This window comes from Amblyomma mixtum, chromosome 3 (assembly GCF_055824585.1).
Source record: "Amblyomma mixtum isolate Tamu chromosome 3, ASM5582458v1, whole genome shotgun sequence".
In the NCBI taxonomy this organism is placed as follows: Eukaryota; Metazoa; Arthropoda; class Arachnida; order Ixodida; family Ixodidae; genus Amblyomma; species Amblyomma mixtum.
The window spans coordinates 394,958,067-394,973,822 of NC_143014.1; the positions used below are offsets into that span (position 1 = coordinate 394,958,067).

Genomic DNA, 15,756 nt, shown 5'->3' on the forward strand with positions numbered 1-15,756 from the left:
CACAAGCCACCACTGCTTTTCTGTTTCTCTTCTGCATTCTTTCAGCTTACTTCAATTTGGCCTTTTCTAAATTTATAATGCCTATTAATGCCTCACTTGATTTCTCTGATCAAACAAATCTCTGATCACTGATTCGAGGTGTGTGCCATCTAGATGCACAAGTGCAGTGTCTGCCACTAATTACCCGTTTTGACTACTGGACGTGGGGGCAGGCAAGTCCAACTTTCCCCTCCACAAGTGTGGTCTTTACTGATTGGCCTGTAATGCAGGTACACACTCTTTTATAGTTTCTCATGTGTCCTAGAGACTTTTGTCCCTGACAGTACTTCAAGCATGTCAAGAACCGGCACAAGACATTGTTCAGAAGACAGCAAAAACAAAAAAAACAAAAGGGGAGAAGATGCAGTGCGATGCTGCAGCATCTTGCCTTTGTGTAAGCCATTTTCAATGCCTCATTAAAGCAGGGCCACGCCAAGGCTGGCATAACTTGACGATATTGAAACTGATACTGTTCTATTTCTGCATTTTCTGCCCTTTGTCACTGACTGAAGTGATGCCACGCACAAAGTTTGCACTTCTTCATTGTCTCAAGCACAGTGATAAGAAGGGTGGTGGGGGCATGAGGCAGATTCAGCCCGTAATGAAGGCTGGGAAATATAGAAATGATATTGAATTGGTATGTTATAGGGAGTATGCGTCAATGTCATGATGGTTGCAATTTTGTGGTTCATGAGCATAGCAAAAGCCTGCAGGCTTATCTGAATTGCCCCCTCCTCCAGCTTGCATTGCGGAAACTACACGCTGTACCCCAAAATGGTGCCTGTGACATCACGTGAATACCTCCTATGCGAGCCAAACTAGCCCAATTCGATGAAGTCACTCACCACCGGTAATGGCCGCCTTTACTTTCCGCAAATCCACCTTCATCGTCTCGGGGTCAACCAGAACATGGGTCACCTTGATTCTCAGGTATTCACCTGCCTGCAAGGAGACACAACAGTGCATGCCCTTCTCACTCACCACGCTGTCCCATGATGCAAGTGATCTCAGCAAACAGAAGAAGCATGCTGCTTCCTTCATGTGCGTGTCAGACAATGGGAGCTACACAGCATGCTTACCTCAGAGCTCTGGATAGCTGCCCTATTAAAACTACTTCCAGCTTCAGAAATAGAGTATAGGTTATAGAATGCACCTCGTAAGTGTCCCTAGAACTTGGTTATCACACAAGGAAACTATTTGCCAGTCTAATGACACCTTATTTCACACCTGAAGCCCAGTCAGTCATGTGTAGGGCTAACTTAATACCACACAACTGTTGCTGTTATTAGACACCAGGGGTCACCTGACAAGCTCCTCATGTAATAGTTGTAATTCATTCTTACCATTTTGGAACATTAATCTCCACACGCATGATGCTTTCCTGAATTTCCCACAGAACAGGCCATACGTGAAGCTTGAAACATGCACAAACAAAGGCACCCCTCAAGGCAGCGAATCCATAAACTACACTTTAGCTTATACCCGCTTGTTTGACAGAACCACTCCCTCAGGCTTTAGCAGTTGCAAAGAAACAGTGGTCATATTTCCATGTAATTAGAGGCAGCAACAGGATGGACGGACACACTGTGGGCACTGTCACTGGCAGACAGAGCAGCTTTACAGAAAAATGAAGCTCCTCGTTTGCGTTTCTCTCACAAATATAGCACCAAAAGAAAAAAAAAACAAACACTGAGTCATTTGTACTTCAGTATACAATGAAATCTCATTGATATGATTCGGCTAAATACGTTTCTCGGCATAATACGTTTTTTTTTCGTTCCGAAACGATGCCCTATAGCGGTACTGCATTTTTGTACGGCTAATACGATCGTATTTCCACGTCGGTGTGGATAATACAATCGCAGAAAGGTCTTCTGTAAATCTCGCGCAGTTTCGATTTTTGCGCCAGGAGGCAGCAAAAGTGTCCTAGCGGGATCAGACAGTAGCTGCAGTAGTCTTAACTCTCCTAGCACTCGTGGCTGATTTTAGATGTTGGACATCACCTTTGCCAGATACGCGTAAGAATCACATCTCTTCAATTATGATGATATCAGAGCCAGTCCTTTGCAGGGGGTGGGCAGAGCTACTGAAATTATTGCATCGAGCGAAACGACAGGCACGGCGGACTGAAGACGCGGCGACACGCGCTTTGTATGCTCGAGGCTCGGCATGGCTCGGCTCGGCTCGAGTCCGGCCGTGCCTCAGCACAGCGCCTGCAGCAGTGTGGTGGCCTCTGGGAGCAATTTTCGCAAGCTCGCACACCAAATGCATCGAAGCGCAGCGGAGGTTTTTAGCGCCATCTATCCTAAGACATAGTACTCACGGTAAAATCACGTGACCAAGAAGCAGTGATTGGCGCATGCATTGACGATGCTCTGTAGGCTTTGTTGGCTCTGTGCTTGCCATTTCTCGTAGCCATTTTGGTATTCTGAACGTTCAGCTTGCACTTCGCACTTATCGTTTCTTCTGTTTTGGTGCCGCGTTTCACCCGTGCTCTTCACCATGTCTAGGAAGCGTAAAGCGTTATCGCTGAAAGAAAAACTCGTCATCCTCACAAAAGTCGACGAAAATCCGCAGAAGAAACGTGTCGACCTATCACGTGAACCTTGTTTGCCTGTCTCCGTGCTGAACACGATCGTCGGCAAGTGAGAAGAAATTCGGAAGAACATTCAAGTCTTCGACGCCGGCGTGAAACAAACGAGGGGAACCCAACATGGCAAGATGGAAAAGGTTCTACTGGCATGGTTCAGGGAAGTAAGGGCGGCGGGCGTGAACGTGGACGGGACAGTTGCTCGCGAGAAAGCTGATGAAATAGCGCTCTCATTGGGCATAGAAGATTTTAAAGCTTCGGGCGGGTGGCTCCATCGTTTTAAAACACGGCACGGCCTGTCGTATAAAACCATTTCCGGCGAAGGGAAGTCTGTCGACCAAGATCAGGTCTCCAACTGGCTTTCGACTCTTCCGGCGGTGATTGCTCAGTACCAGCCAAGGGACGTGTTCTACGCAGATGAAGCTGGGTTGCTCATCAACCTTCAGCCCGAGAAAAGTCTCAGCATGAAAGGCGAGACGTGTCAAGACGGAAAAAAAAGCAAAGAAAGAATCACCGTATTGTTGTGCTGCAACGCTGATGGAACCGAAAAGCTCAAGCCTACCGTCATTGGCAAGTTCTGGAAGCCACGCTGCTTCTCGCGTAACCCGCCCCTTCCTGTCGTTTACAAAGCGAATAGGAAGGCATGGATGACCAGAGGCCTTTTCACAGAGTTCCTCACCCTTCTGGATGCCCAGATGCGTGCCGAGAACCGTAGAATTCTTCTATTTCTCGACAATTGTGCCGCGCACCCTGTCGATGCTTTGTGGCTGCAAAACGTCAAAGTAATTTTCCTGCCGCCCAACTACACCAGCCACTTGCAGCCCCTAGATGGAGGAATCATTAGAAACGTGAAATTTCACTTCAGGAGCTTGCTGGTCAGACGCTTTTTGGCCAAGATTGACTGGAACAATGCCAGCTTGAAGGTAGATCTTCTTGATGCCATCCATTTTCTGGCGATGTCATGGAATCGTGTCAAACCAGACACCATCGCCAACTGCTTCAAGAAGTACGGCTTTTTTTGTGCATCTGGCGATACTGAGGAAAATGAAGATGACGGCGCGGAGATTGACATCCCGGACTGGGGTGACCTCAATCTCGACGTGTCTCCGGAGGAGTTTGTTTCGGCGGACGACCAACTGGCGACATGCGAATTACGCACAGTCCAAGGCATTATTGCAGATGTTACCGCTAAAGAGGAGAGCGACCACGATGACAACCAAGACGTCGGAGATTGCAGCGGCGATCGTCGACCATTAAATACTGACGGTGCACTCGAAGCTTTGGATGGGCTTCGTGGCTTTGTCGCATCTGCGGAGCTCAGTGAGGAAATTGCTACTCGTTTCTACGAGTTTCAAAAAAGCTTGCTGCAGGACCTCGAAAAACAAAAAGTGCAGCGCAAAGTGACCAATTATTTTAAAGTGCTTTAATAAAGGCAAGTTCTGTGCCAAGTATGTATTATTCGCGATCTTTTGGAGTCCGTTTTGGATAATACGATTTTCGGATAATACGTTTTTATTCTCAGTGCCCGTGAGAATCGTATCAACGAGATTCCACTGTAATGTATTTCCGGTGCTGCTAATGGTTAGCTTACAAGCAAAAGCCATGTTCCTTGCGGCCAACAGTCACTAATGCTAAGAAACACAAGTGGATGGGTTACTAAGTCTGCCGTGCAGGGGTACTCTGTCATATCACATAGAATCAAGTCTTTAGGTGTACAACTGTAAAGGGCCCTGCAAAATTTTTACAATGCCAATAATTGTGGTCCAGAAGGCTGCTCGGGCATTGAAAAGACCAGTGCAAAAATCCTACAGCGATAAGCACATGAAAACAAAGGCTATATTCTACTATTAAAGTAAAAAACCAAAGCAGGCGAAAAGATCAGAACTATTTCACTCGCCAATAAGGCGACATTTCTAGCAGTCAGTACTGTGCCTTGCGCACACACACAGCGGAAGCTTGCATGCCAGGGCTGTCCTGCTGGAGCATCCTACAAGCCATGCCACAGCCATTCATGCTTTCAGTGATGTCATCATCCCAACCTTCAGTGTACAGACATAACAGACAGAGGAGCTGTGAAGACAACAAAATACCCTAATTCTTGCGGCTAATCCTTTGGGTACGAGTAGAGTTTAGAAGCATTTTCTCCCTATCTTCCTAATTCTTTGCCCCTTCCATTTTCCTTCCCTCCCACTAGTCCACTGTATTTCTTTTCATACCTTCTCATTAACTCTCGCTTCCACTGCACAACTCAACTTTACAAGAGAGCTTGAAGGAACAGCGAGGAATGGCACTCCTAACATTGTTTGTGTTTTTCTCATTCAGTTCTCATGTTGCATTTCACTTTTGGTTTCCTCCACAAAAAAAGGAATGAAACTCAGGGGCACTGCTGTTTGCTTCAATCTACTAAATGTAAAGGAATAGAATGCAAGCTGCAGAGCCAACCAATCACCAAGGCAGCAGCCATTATGCTTCCTACCTCGTTTGTGTTGGCACAAGAGCCCAACATGAGAATTTCCGCAAGAGAGTGTGAAACATTGAATAATGATCATCTTAATGGCTGCCACACTGGCTCAGTGGTTATGGTGCTCAGATGCTGGCCTAAAAGATCTGGGTTCGATCTCGGCTGCAGTGGTCACATTTCGATGGAAGCGAAATGCTAGACACCTGTGTGCAATGCCAGTATATGTTAAAGAACACCAGGAGCCAAGTTACAGAACAATCACAATCTCAAGACAATCACTAAACGGTCGCAAAGCCCCGCTCTTATTGGTCGGCATGGACTGGTAGACATATAGACCAATAGGAGTAGGGCTAACCCAGTAAAAAAAAAAGACAATGGGTCTAATAGGAAAACTTCCAGTTGAAACCAATAGGTCAAAAACTGTGTTTTCGCCATCCATTGGGCTTCGATCAATTGAGCCCAACTGCATGATGCTTCCAGTAAGAAATATTTGATCAGCCAATCGGGCCAAATGGTCCACCAACTGAACTCAATGGCACACCTATTCGACTCAAATGGTTTGAACTGGCCAGCAAAAAAATACATACTATAGTAATTTCATTTGGAACCAATTTGCTTTTCTTCTATGACTGCTTTGATAATTGGTTTGGTTTGGTTTGTGGGGTTTAACGTCCCAAAGCGACTAAGGCTATGAGAGACGCCGTAGTGGAGGGCTCCGGAAATTTCGACCACCTGGGGTTCTTTAACATGCACTGACATCGCACAGTACACGGGCCTCTAGAATTTCTCCTCCAAAGAAATTCTAGCCGCCGCGGCCGGGATCGAACCTGCGTCTTTGCTTTGATACTTGTGCCAACATTTCTAGAAGGGAGCTGAAATTATAATAACACGCTTTTATGAAAATCAAGCGGGACCAACAAGCACACAGCAACACTAGGCAAACACTATACCAACTTAAGTTCTAAACATACATCCACAGAACACACTTTTGCAGTCCCTTATTATACCCCAATCGTGAGACACTATTGCTAGGGCCAGTGGCAGTTGGCAATTAAGCAGTTATCTAAGAATGCTCGTGACAGTGCAAATGATGCAAACAATTCAGAATATGAAGCTGCTATAATCTCTTTTACAAGAACCTAATTAGATTAGTGTTGTTTTACAGATCTCAGTGAAGGAAATCAGTGACTTGCATTTTTATTCTCCAACTGCATCAGCCAGTTCCAACCAACTGGAGCTTCCCATTGGTTTTCTGGGTTCCAACTGGGAGCTCCAATAAGATTCAAACGGTTCCAATTTGGCGATCCAACTGGGAGTGCCGAAACGAATGGGATCCTCAAGAACCAGTTGGGTAATCCAACTGGAAATGCATAATCTATTGGAATGCCCAACTGCAACTCGCAAGACCAAATGGACTACCTAATCGGATTTATGAGCCCAATCGGCTCATCTATTGGGTGCAACTGGTTCCAGTTGAAACCAGATCGTGTACCCAATTGGACCCATTGTTATTTTTACTGAGAATGGATCCGGTTGTGACAGCTTTTTGATTTGATTGTTCTGTAACTCGGCCTCAGTCAGTCGAAATTATCCACAGCCCTCCAATTTGGTGGCCCTAATAGCCCGAGTCACTTTGGCGCATTAAACCCCCATAAACCATAAAACAAATCATTAACATTTTAGCACTCTCTTTGGGTGTCAGGGCTTCTGCAATCCCACAGTACACAAAATAAAAATAAAAGCTATAAGTCCAGTTTACACCAAGGGTCCCTTCATGATTAAAGGTGTTTTCCAGGCATCTACAGAGAAAATGTTGACAGAAAATATAGTAGCTTATTTTCTCATGGGTAACTAATAAGGTGTAGTATTCTAACAAATATTCTTACAGGCCATTAGGTAGTCTGCAACTATGAAGTTACTTTCAGGACCAGCACTGGGGCAAAGTTTTGTACTTTAGGTGCAAATAAAGCTACCACCTTTCAGAGACATAAAGACCTCAAAAAGACTACCACTGCATGCCAAACTCCACAGTCAGCACTTTTAAACTGAAAAACTTCACATACACTTATGTACCACCTCAGAATGGCTTCCAAACAGGTCCCAGTGGCAAACTATTCATTAGCCAAGCTACCAGAGTTAACCTTGAAGCCATGCATTCGTTTTAAACCGAGTACAAATGGACAGAGTTATTTGATGTTTTCTGTTAGTTCAAGGATGCTATAAACACCTGAACAACAAAGCAGCTGCAGGAGCTCCTGTAATGAGAGTGTGTTGCTCAACACCACTATTTGTAGTAAAACAGATAACTGCACATGTTATCATTACATCTCGGCCAACATGACTCAGATGAGGAAAACAATCTCAAGAAAACACGATAACCTCTAGATGAGACAGACAAAACATTTCCATCTATGACATAAAGTGGATGTATGGGCTTTTTTGAAATATCTATAAAACAAACTGCTGATATTTACTATGGTCCATGTTGACTGTGCATTTCAGTTGTGTATAGAAATGCACATATAGTGAAAGTTTGTTGACAATTTTTTAATGACATTTATGTTCTCAGTTTGATTAATACACTTAACCTATATATGCCACACAGTTATGGTTTATAGGGGTTTAAAATCCAAAGCGACTCAGCCTACCAGAAACGACATAGTGAAGGGCTCAGGAAATTTTGACCAGCTAGGGTTCTTGAATATGTACTGTCATCGCAAAGTACACGGGACTCTAGAATTTCGCCTCCATCAAAATTCGACCACCACGACTTGGATCAAACCCGCGTCTTTTGGGTCAGCAGCCAAGTGTCATTACCACTGAGCCGTCGCGGCAAATATATACCACAAGTGTCGTAAAACATTTTCTTTTCTGTTTTGTTTTGCTTTGTCGGATTCTTTCTGTATCTTGTTTATATATTACATCCCTCCCTCCTGCAATTACACCTTCGGGGCTGTTGTAGGTACCTCGAATAAGTGAATAAATGGGCAATGGAGCTCCGCCTCACAAGCTGAGGGACACAGCTCCCTGCATACAAAGCCATGCAGAGTCCATTCCTCTTGCAGTGGTGCCATCACCACTTGCAGACAACGCAAATTCGTCACAGGAACTGCAGGCCCTGCTTAAGCGTTACACCTGGCGACGCTTTTTTTGAGCAGCCATTCAGAAGCAACTACTCGTCCTTGCTTTTCCTGCACTTTTCACAATACATAAAAAGTTGATATAAAAGCGACACACGGTGACTTTAAGGTTCTATTGTACAAGCACATCCAAACAAGTCCACCAAACAAGTGTATATCAAACTGCACAGTGAACTTGCCCTGTGATATAAATTCAGAGAGGCAAAAATTTATATCTGCATCCGCAGTGCATCCAATTTTCTTGTATTTAGTACCTATAGATGTGCAGAAAGACGATCAGTAGTGGTAACTCTTGAATATCTTTTAGAATGGTGTAGGTTCAAATAGCACACACAGACTAGAACGGACAGTGAGGAACACGAACACAGTGCAGTCTTGCTCACTGTCCGTCCTGATCTGTGTCCACTGTTTGAACCCACACAACGGAATGACAACTTGCCCAACAAAAGACTTCTCCCCTTTCAAAACTAATTAGGCCTGACGTAATCAAGCTTGTGCATCCACTCCATGGAAAAAGATAAAATTATAAAATTTTACCACCAAGTGTGGGTTGGCCCAAGACACATTTCCCAAGCATTCCACCCATGAAGAAACAAGCACCATGACGCAGGAACCTTGTAAACATTACAAAATCGGTAGGTGCCCTGGAGGCACTGGCAACAAAGCCAGTGCCTCCCGAATGCGAGGTAGATACTCTGACTACTAAACCATCGTTTCAACACTCCTGTGGCCCCGGTATCCATCCTGTTCTTCCGATGGGTACAAGTTATGGCCCAGACTGGCACTAGGTTTTCCTTTGTGCACAGCTTTGGAAGGTAGCCTGTGTCTTCAAATCCTGTGACTTTGAGTGACCCTCATGCGAGCATCATGCCTCACGGATGTTTTGTTAATGGCTCGTTGTCTGCTTCTCAAAATATGCTATTAGGCCACCGGTTGGGCACGACAGTCAGAGGAAACTCGTGAAAAAAATTGCGCTCTACCAGACTATTTTACGAATACTGCAAGCTTCTCATGCCATGGTGGTCCCCTGGAGTGTTAGTGGTGGCAGTGGCCATTAGGTAACTGCCACTGCTACCAAATTTTGTTTTTTTTTTTTCGTGAAAATGTTTGCATTTTTCAGGCACGGGCATGTAAATACTAAAGCTGTGTATTGTCAGAACAAAACATATGGCTCTAGGCTTGTTCACAAAATTAACCTTTTTCACAAAGTTTTTAATTTGCTGATACTACAACATATATAGAGCACTGGTGATGCCAGTTGCATCACAGCCGCATTGACATGAATGCGACTCGTCTCAATTTTCTGGCCTGTCGCACGAGAGAAATGCACCAGGAGAGAATATGTATCGCATAAATCTGCCAGATGGGGTGTAGGTCGAGAAAGGCAAGCAGAGTTCAGCAGTGAATGGAAACTGGTGAAGTGTGCCAAGTTGAATTGTGAGAAGGCACCCCTCCCTGCCACCTGCTCTGAATGCACCACCTCCCAGCTGCAGATCACAAAAGAAGCCCAAGCAGAAGGCGGGTGCAGCTTGCCCCTCCACGGCCTGCACTGGGCATGGCACCACCAGGCTTGATGCGGTGCATGTAAACGATGGTGCAACAGCTGAACAGGACAAACGAGGAAATGCAGTTGGGCCCAGTCAAATTTGTGTAAATGTGGCTCATCTAGCGCAGCAAAATCCCTCAGAAAACTCTAATAGTAACACAAAAACCATTACTTTGTAAAGGCAGTTGCTTTCTTTCAATGTTTCATGAAATTTTGCACGTTCTTTGTTGGAATGCTTTCTTGCCACGTTGAATTTCTGCGGTAGTGAATTTGAGGTCCCCTGATAGTAAAATCCTCTGACCACTACACGACAAAATTCACCTATGAATGGACATTTCTGTCTGAGCAACAGTATATTCATCACTTTAAACAAAAAATGGCATGGCACTTCATGGTGGCCAGTTATTAGCCCTCTGGTTGCACCCTAATAGTAATTTTCGTGGCATCTAGGTTTTTTTATGAGGCTGACAAGAAGACATTTATTTCTCTGTCTTCTTTCATATATATTTGAGCTCAAGCTGGCCCCAGTGTGGCCAGCGTGGAACGAACAGCGGTGACACATGATGGAAACACTAAATTAGAGGAAGGAAACGCACATCTGCGCACAACCCCTGCACCAAAAAGCGGACTCAGAAAATGCATTCTTGAAGCAGCAAATACAGCAAAGCATTGGGTCTGATTAGGCTTGAGAAAAGGTGAGCGACACAGCAGGAGGCTCTAAACAAGCTTGAATCGCATTTGTTACAAAACCTTTTCGAATTGGTTAAAGCTTAGATCAGGCCTCTCCTTTTCCAATATATAAAAAGCAATGATCAAAACAAATGAAACAATTTGCTCTCAATTGCTTCTTTCAAAACCCAAAAGCTTACTGCTTCCTTTAGAGAAATGCTTCATTTGCTGCATGTAAAGGCACTGAAGCACTGGCTGGCAGACATCCCAGTGACACCAGGTTTCATGCCAGGTGCTATGGATGCAGTAGAATCAATAACAAAAGATTGGCCCTGCAAAAGAAAGAATGCTGTCTTTTATTCATTGAAATTGCCTTGAAAAGAAATTGCAAATTGATGAATCAAAAGATATAGTAACTGGCTTCATGGATTGCGGGATTGAAAGGAAATCTCATATGGAGTGCCACAGCCCCTGATATGGCAGTTTCAATGCATCAAGAAGTTGGATTCATCCAGTAGCTTTTGTAGCAGGCCCACAAAGCATCGGGGACCCCGGCTCAGTGGTGGCAAAGGGAGACGGTTACCCCCCCCCCCCCCATTTCTCCAGAGGGGACAGCACTGCACCCTGACCTCTCCGTCTACAACTGCTTGCAATCTGATGACATTTTTGACAAATGCTTGAATTCTAGAATGTTATGAATGTAAAGCATAAAGGGGTTGAGCAAGCTAGCTTTGTAGCCAGTTGTAAAGCATTTACAAGTAACTGGTTGGTTGGTTTATGGGGTTTAACGTCCCAAAGCGACTAAGGCTATGAGAGTGCCGTAGTGGAGGGCTCCGGAAATTTCGACCACCTGGGGTTCTTTAACGTGCACTGACATCGCACAGTACACGGGTCTCTAGAATTTCTCCTCCAAAGAAATTCTAGCCGCCGCGGCCGGGATCGAACCCGCGTCTTTCGGGACAGCAGCCGAGCACCATAACCGCTGAGCCACCGCGGCGGCTTTTTTCAAGTAACTTATTCAGGTCACAACAAAAGTAACTGACTGTCTGAGCCTTGCTCACCAGCAACATTCTCGAATTCTCAGACACGCACAAACTTTTTAATCCAGTCGATCACTCCTTGTGTGTACAGTCAGGCCGGAATGAAGCACGAACACGCATATGCCATACTTTTGTACTTCGCAGTGAGATATTCCTTTACAGAGGAAGATATGGGCTTGGTCAGCATATGTAATGTGAAGGCAAAATAATCACTGGTCCTTAATGGTGACGGAGTGGATTCAAAGAGAAGGCAAGTGTAGCAGGGAGCGGCAGAAATTTAGGTGGGCGCATGAGATTAAGAACTTTGCAGAGATACGTGGCCACAGCTGGCAAAGGAAAGCTTAATTGTAGAGACTATTGAAACCTGTTTCCCCCACTTCGTTTCGAAGTGACCGACCATCTTTATCATCGTGCATCAGGACAGCACCGGCTGGGAAAGGAGGAAATCTCCCTGATGGGGGAAGCAGAAGCAGCGACGGGAGCGCCACCTCGAAGGCTATGGAACTCCGGGGAGTCAATGAGAGCCTTTGCAAGATCCAACCAGCTTCACAAGTGGATGCAGCCACATGCCCTCCTCACCTTCTGCCACAGGCGCATGGAGATCGGTTGCGCCTAGATGCTGGACTTCTGGTTCCAGGCAGCAAAACTAGCACAGCAAACACGTGCTCTCATCAACTTCCCCAGCAAATGCTTGGGGATGGCTTTGCCCCAAGAATGCGATGTGCACAAGAAAACCCCGCCGCCTCTGTCAGCACGTAGAAACGTTCACCGCCGATACCCTCCAAGTCGTGCCCCTGCCCCAGCCAGTAAGTCGGAACCCTTCTTACGTAGCCTTCTATTTCTGAGGAATGCCTCGTTTATGTTCCGGCAGCTAGCTAGCCCGCTCTGTGTATTACTTACAAGTGTAATAAATAGCATATGAGTGTTCGCACTCTGTCGTACCTCCCGTGGTTCCCTCGAGCACGAACGCCTCTGCAGTTAGTGAGCGTCAATGCTGCATCTGCGTCTGCATCTGCGCTCCGCACTGTGGAGTGGAAGTGCGGGGCGGAAGGCTGTACCCCAATATTTCCTCAATGTGTGGCAAGCTCTTGGGACGAGGGAGTTTATTTCATGCAATGCCCACCAGGACTGCGTTAGGCCTGACCGAAATTCGGAGTTACTAGCAAGGCTAATATGCTTTCTTCACAGCGAGATGAGTGGAATAGCAGCGTGAGGAAATTGCCGTGCATGTTACGCTTTGGATGAGCACTTTGCCAATATACATTTGGAAGGTGAACGTACAAGGTCTGCACATAGAGACCGAGCTGTCCACTGAGAACAGCAAGCCAGAAGCGAGTGATTGTGGAAGCCTTTTTAAGGGTGGCCCGTTTTTTCTTGTATATAAATGTAAATATTCTCCATTCTGTATATTTGGCTCTGGGAGCCGGGTCCCATAACCTGCTGGCTTGTATTGCAATCAGAATTGCAGGAAAAGCAGTGGGGTGCTCCGACACTGCGGGAAGCGATGGGTGTCTTTCGCTCGGAAGTTGTGGGCATGACAGCGAGCGAGTAGGGTCACCATGGGAGAAACGTATCTCCTCGTAGCTATTGTCATTGGCCCTTTACTGGCACCGGCAAGTGTCAAAGCGAGTAGGCCAAATGCTCTTTGGGAGCTGCCTGTTGCTTTCGAGAATACACAGTTGTACTGCAGTGCAGGCATGCACAAATCTGTTTGCTTGTTTTATATTAACCTCGCTAGAGCCAAGAAACCTGATTCAACTACAGAAAGCTGACTTTGTTCAAAAGGTATTTTATTTTTGGCTGCGGATCGAATTGATAATTTTGCAGAACTAGAGACGCTAATGCAGTTCAAGTGAGCTTAGCATCACCATGTCGGAAAGTGAACTACGGATGCGCTTCAACCGAAGAGAGCCAGCTACGTTCAAATAAGCCAAGCATTTGGGCGGCACCTGATAAAATTCTTTGGCACTCGCACTGCTCCACATTTTACCAAATGGTCAGTTTGTGTGGTCTCCATGGCCTTTGATTCAAACTTTTGGAGATCGTGGGAGCCATATGCAGAGTTCAAGAGAAGCTGCCCTGACCTGCTGTCCTTTGTCTGCATCCCTACCTGCTGCCCTGCGGCTGTGAGTCATCGTAAGCTGCGGAGTCTCGGGCAAGCAGTTTGCAGCGGCTACGAGAGGGGAGGCAATCCCCCAGCCTTCCAACAAAGGTGGGTCTGCATGAACAACACCCTCCCGGCATACTTATTTTGAGTGCCTGCCGCTGGACAAGGAGGGGTACCAGGTGACCTTGCTGCTCATCGAATGACGCTGGCAACCCACCTGTATGAGCAGTCCTGCAGTCGTTACTGCAGCACTCATGGACACATCGATGGCCTCCATGGATGAGTTCAACCCTAGGCCAACATTTAAGGAAGGAGGACAGTGCCAGCTGGGCAAAGAGGAAATCTTCCACATGAGGGAAGCGGAAGCAGCGACGGAAGCGCCACCTCGAAGGCTACGTGGAACTCGACGGAGCTGGTGAGAGCCTTTTCGGGATCCGGCCAGCGTCACGAGCGGTAGCAGCCGCACACTCTTGTCACCTTCCGCAGCAGGCACACGGAGATCTGTTGAGCTCTGACGCTGGACTTACGGTTCCAGGCAGCAAAACTAGCGCAGCAAACGCGCTCTCGTCACCTTCCCCAGCAAATGCTTGGGGATAGCTTTGCCCCATGAATGATGCCGCCTTTGTTGGCGCGCACAAATCTTCACCGCCGATACCCCCGAAGTCGCACCAGTGCCCCAGACGGTAAGTCCGAAGCCCTTCTTACGTAGCCTTCTATTTACGAGGAATGCATCGTTGATGTACTGTAGCTAGCTGGCCTGCTCTGTGTATTATTTACAAGTGTAATAAATAGCATATGAGTGTTCACGCTTTGTCATCCTTCCCTTGGTTCTCTCGAGCACAAACACCTTCGCAGTTAGCGAGCGGGAACGTTGCATCCGTGGAGTGGAAGTGTGGAGCAGAAGGCTGTCCCTCAATATTTCCACAATAAATGGGAGAGGCCTTTGCCCTACATTGGGCACAGTCAGGGTGATGATGATTCCTTAGCCCCTGGTTTATGAATATATACTTAGGTAGACTGGCATATACCCAGAAACATGCATCAGGTTAGTTGCATACTGCAGCTGAAAGTACACAGGTAAAATATTTTGTTTGTTTGCAAGCGCTGACCATTTCAATTAGACTTTTGTATGCATAACAGCATTTGACTGGTACATAATTTTAAAAAATTCAGGGGGGCAGTTTGTTGACATAAAGTGCGGTGAGGCGAAAGCCTTAAGCGCGGTGTTGCTACTTGTGTCACTGATGCATAGCTAAGATGTTAGGCTTCACCTCTGAAAGTGAAATCCGACAGCGTCTTGCAGCACTACCAGGGAGTCCATAGGATGCCATCGCCCATTCGGTTCTATGCCTTGCTCGTCGGTAAATTGGCTTTTGCGGAAAGGAAATGTACCTGTCTCGCATATCTGGGTGGACACCTAAACCTCGCCGTAATGGGAAGGGAGGAAGATGGGAGTGAATGAAGACACTGTATTCACTATATGCGCCTTTGTTCATTCCAAAACATCGAGCTGGCATGGCGGAATGGTTAGCATGCTCGTCTCGCACTCCGAAGACCGGGGTTCGATTCCCAAACTTGACCAATTTGCTACTCGGTTTTATTTCTTTATCTGGCCAGACTAGAAGGGTTAATTAGGCTAATTGGGTAATTAAGCAATTAACTAAACTCAGTCCCACTTCCTTGGAGCATCACTATACGATCCCTTTAATTGGTTGCATGGTTACTAGCCAAAGTACAATTGGCCCCGTTTGAAATTTGCGCACTGTGACGTCACGACCGTTTCGACCAATTGAAAAGCATGACATTTCTGTTGACAACTCCTGCTTACAACGATAAGGCATTAAAGGCTATCGCCTTAAAATATGATTAAAATTTTAAATTGGTTTGGTTTGGTTTGGTTTATGGGGTTTAACGTCCCAAAGCGACTAAGGCTATGAGAGACGCCGTAGTGGAGGGCTCCAGAAATTTCGACCACCTGGGGTTCTTTAACGTGCACTGACATCACACAGTACACGGGCCTCGAATTTCTCCTCCAAAGAAATTCAGCCGCCGCGGCCGGGATCGAACCCGCGTCTTTCGGGCCAGCAGCCGAGCGCCGTAACCACTGAGCCACCTCGGCGGGGCAACATTTCAAAAGAAGATTGGCAAAGAAACTAAAAGAACA

General features: G+C 46.2%; 1 long non-coding RNA gene and 1 pseudogene across 1 annotated transcript in view; both read right to left on the minus strand.

Moving 5' to 3' along the window:
- LOC149357242 (uncharacterized) overlaps positions 1-15,756 on the minus strand; it is a 55,737-nt gene that overhangs the window by 17,788 nt on the left and 22,193 nt on the right. Inside the window, exon 4 of the long non-coding RNA XR_016289892.1 lies at positions 885-981. This is a non-coding gene — a long non-coding RNA (uncharacterized LOC149357242). The remainder of the gene's footprint in view (positions 1-884; positions 982-15,756) is intronic.
- LOC149357243 (uncharacterized) overlaps positions 1-15,756 on the minus strand; it is a 42,264-nt pseudogene that overhangs the window by 1,651 nt on the left and 24,857 nt on the right.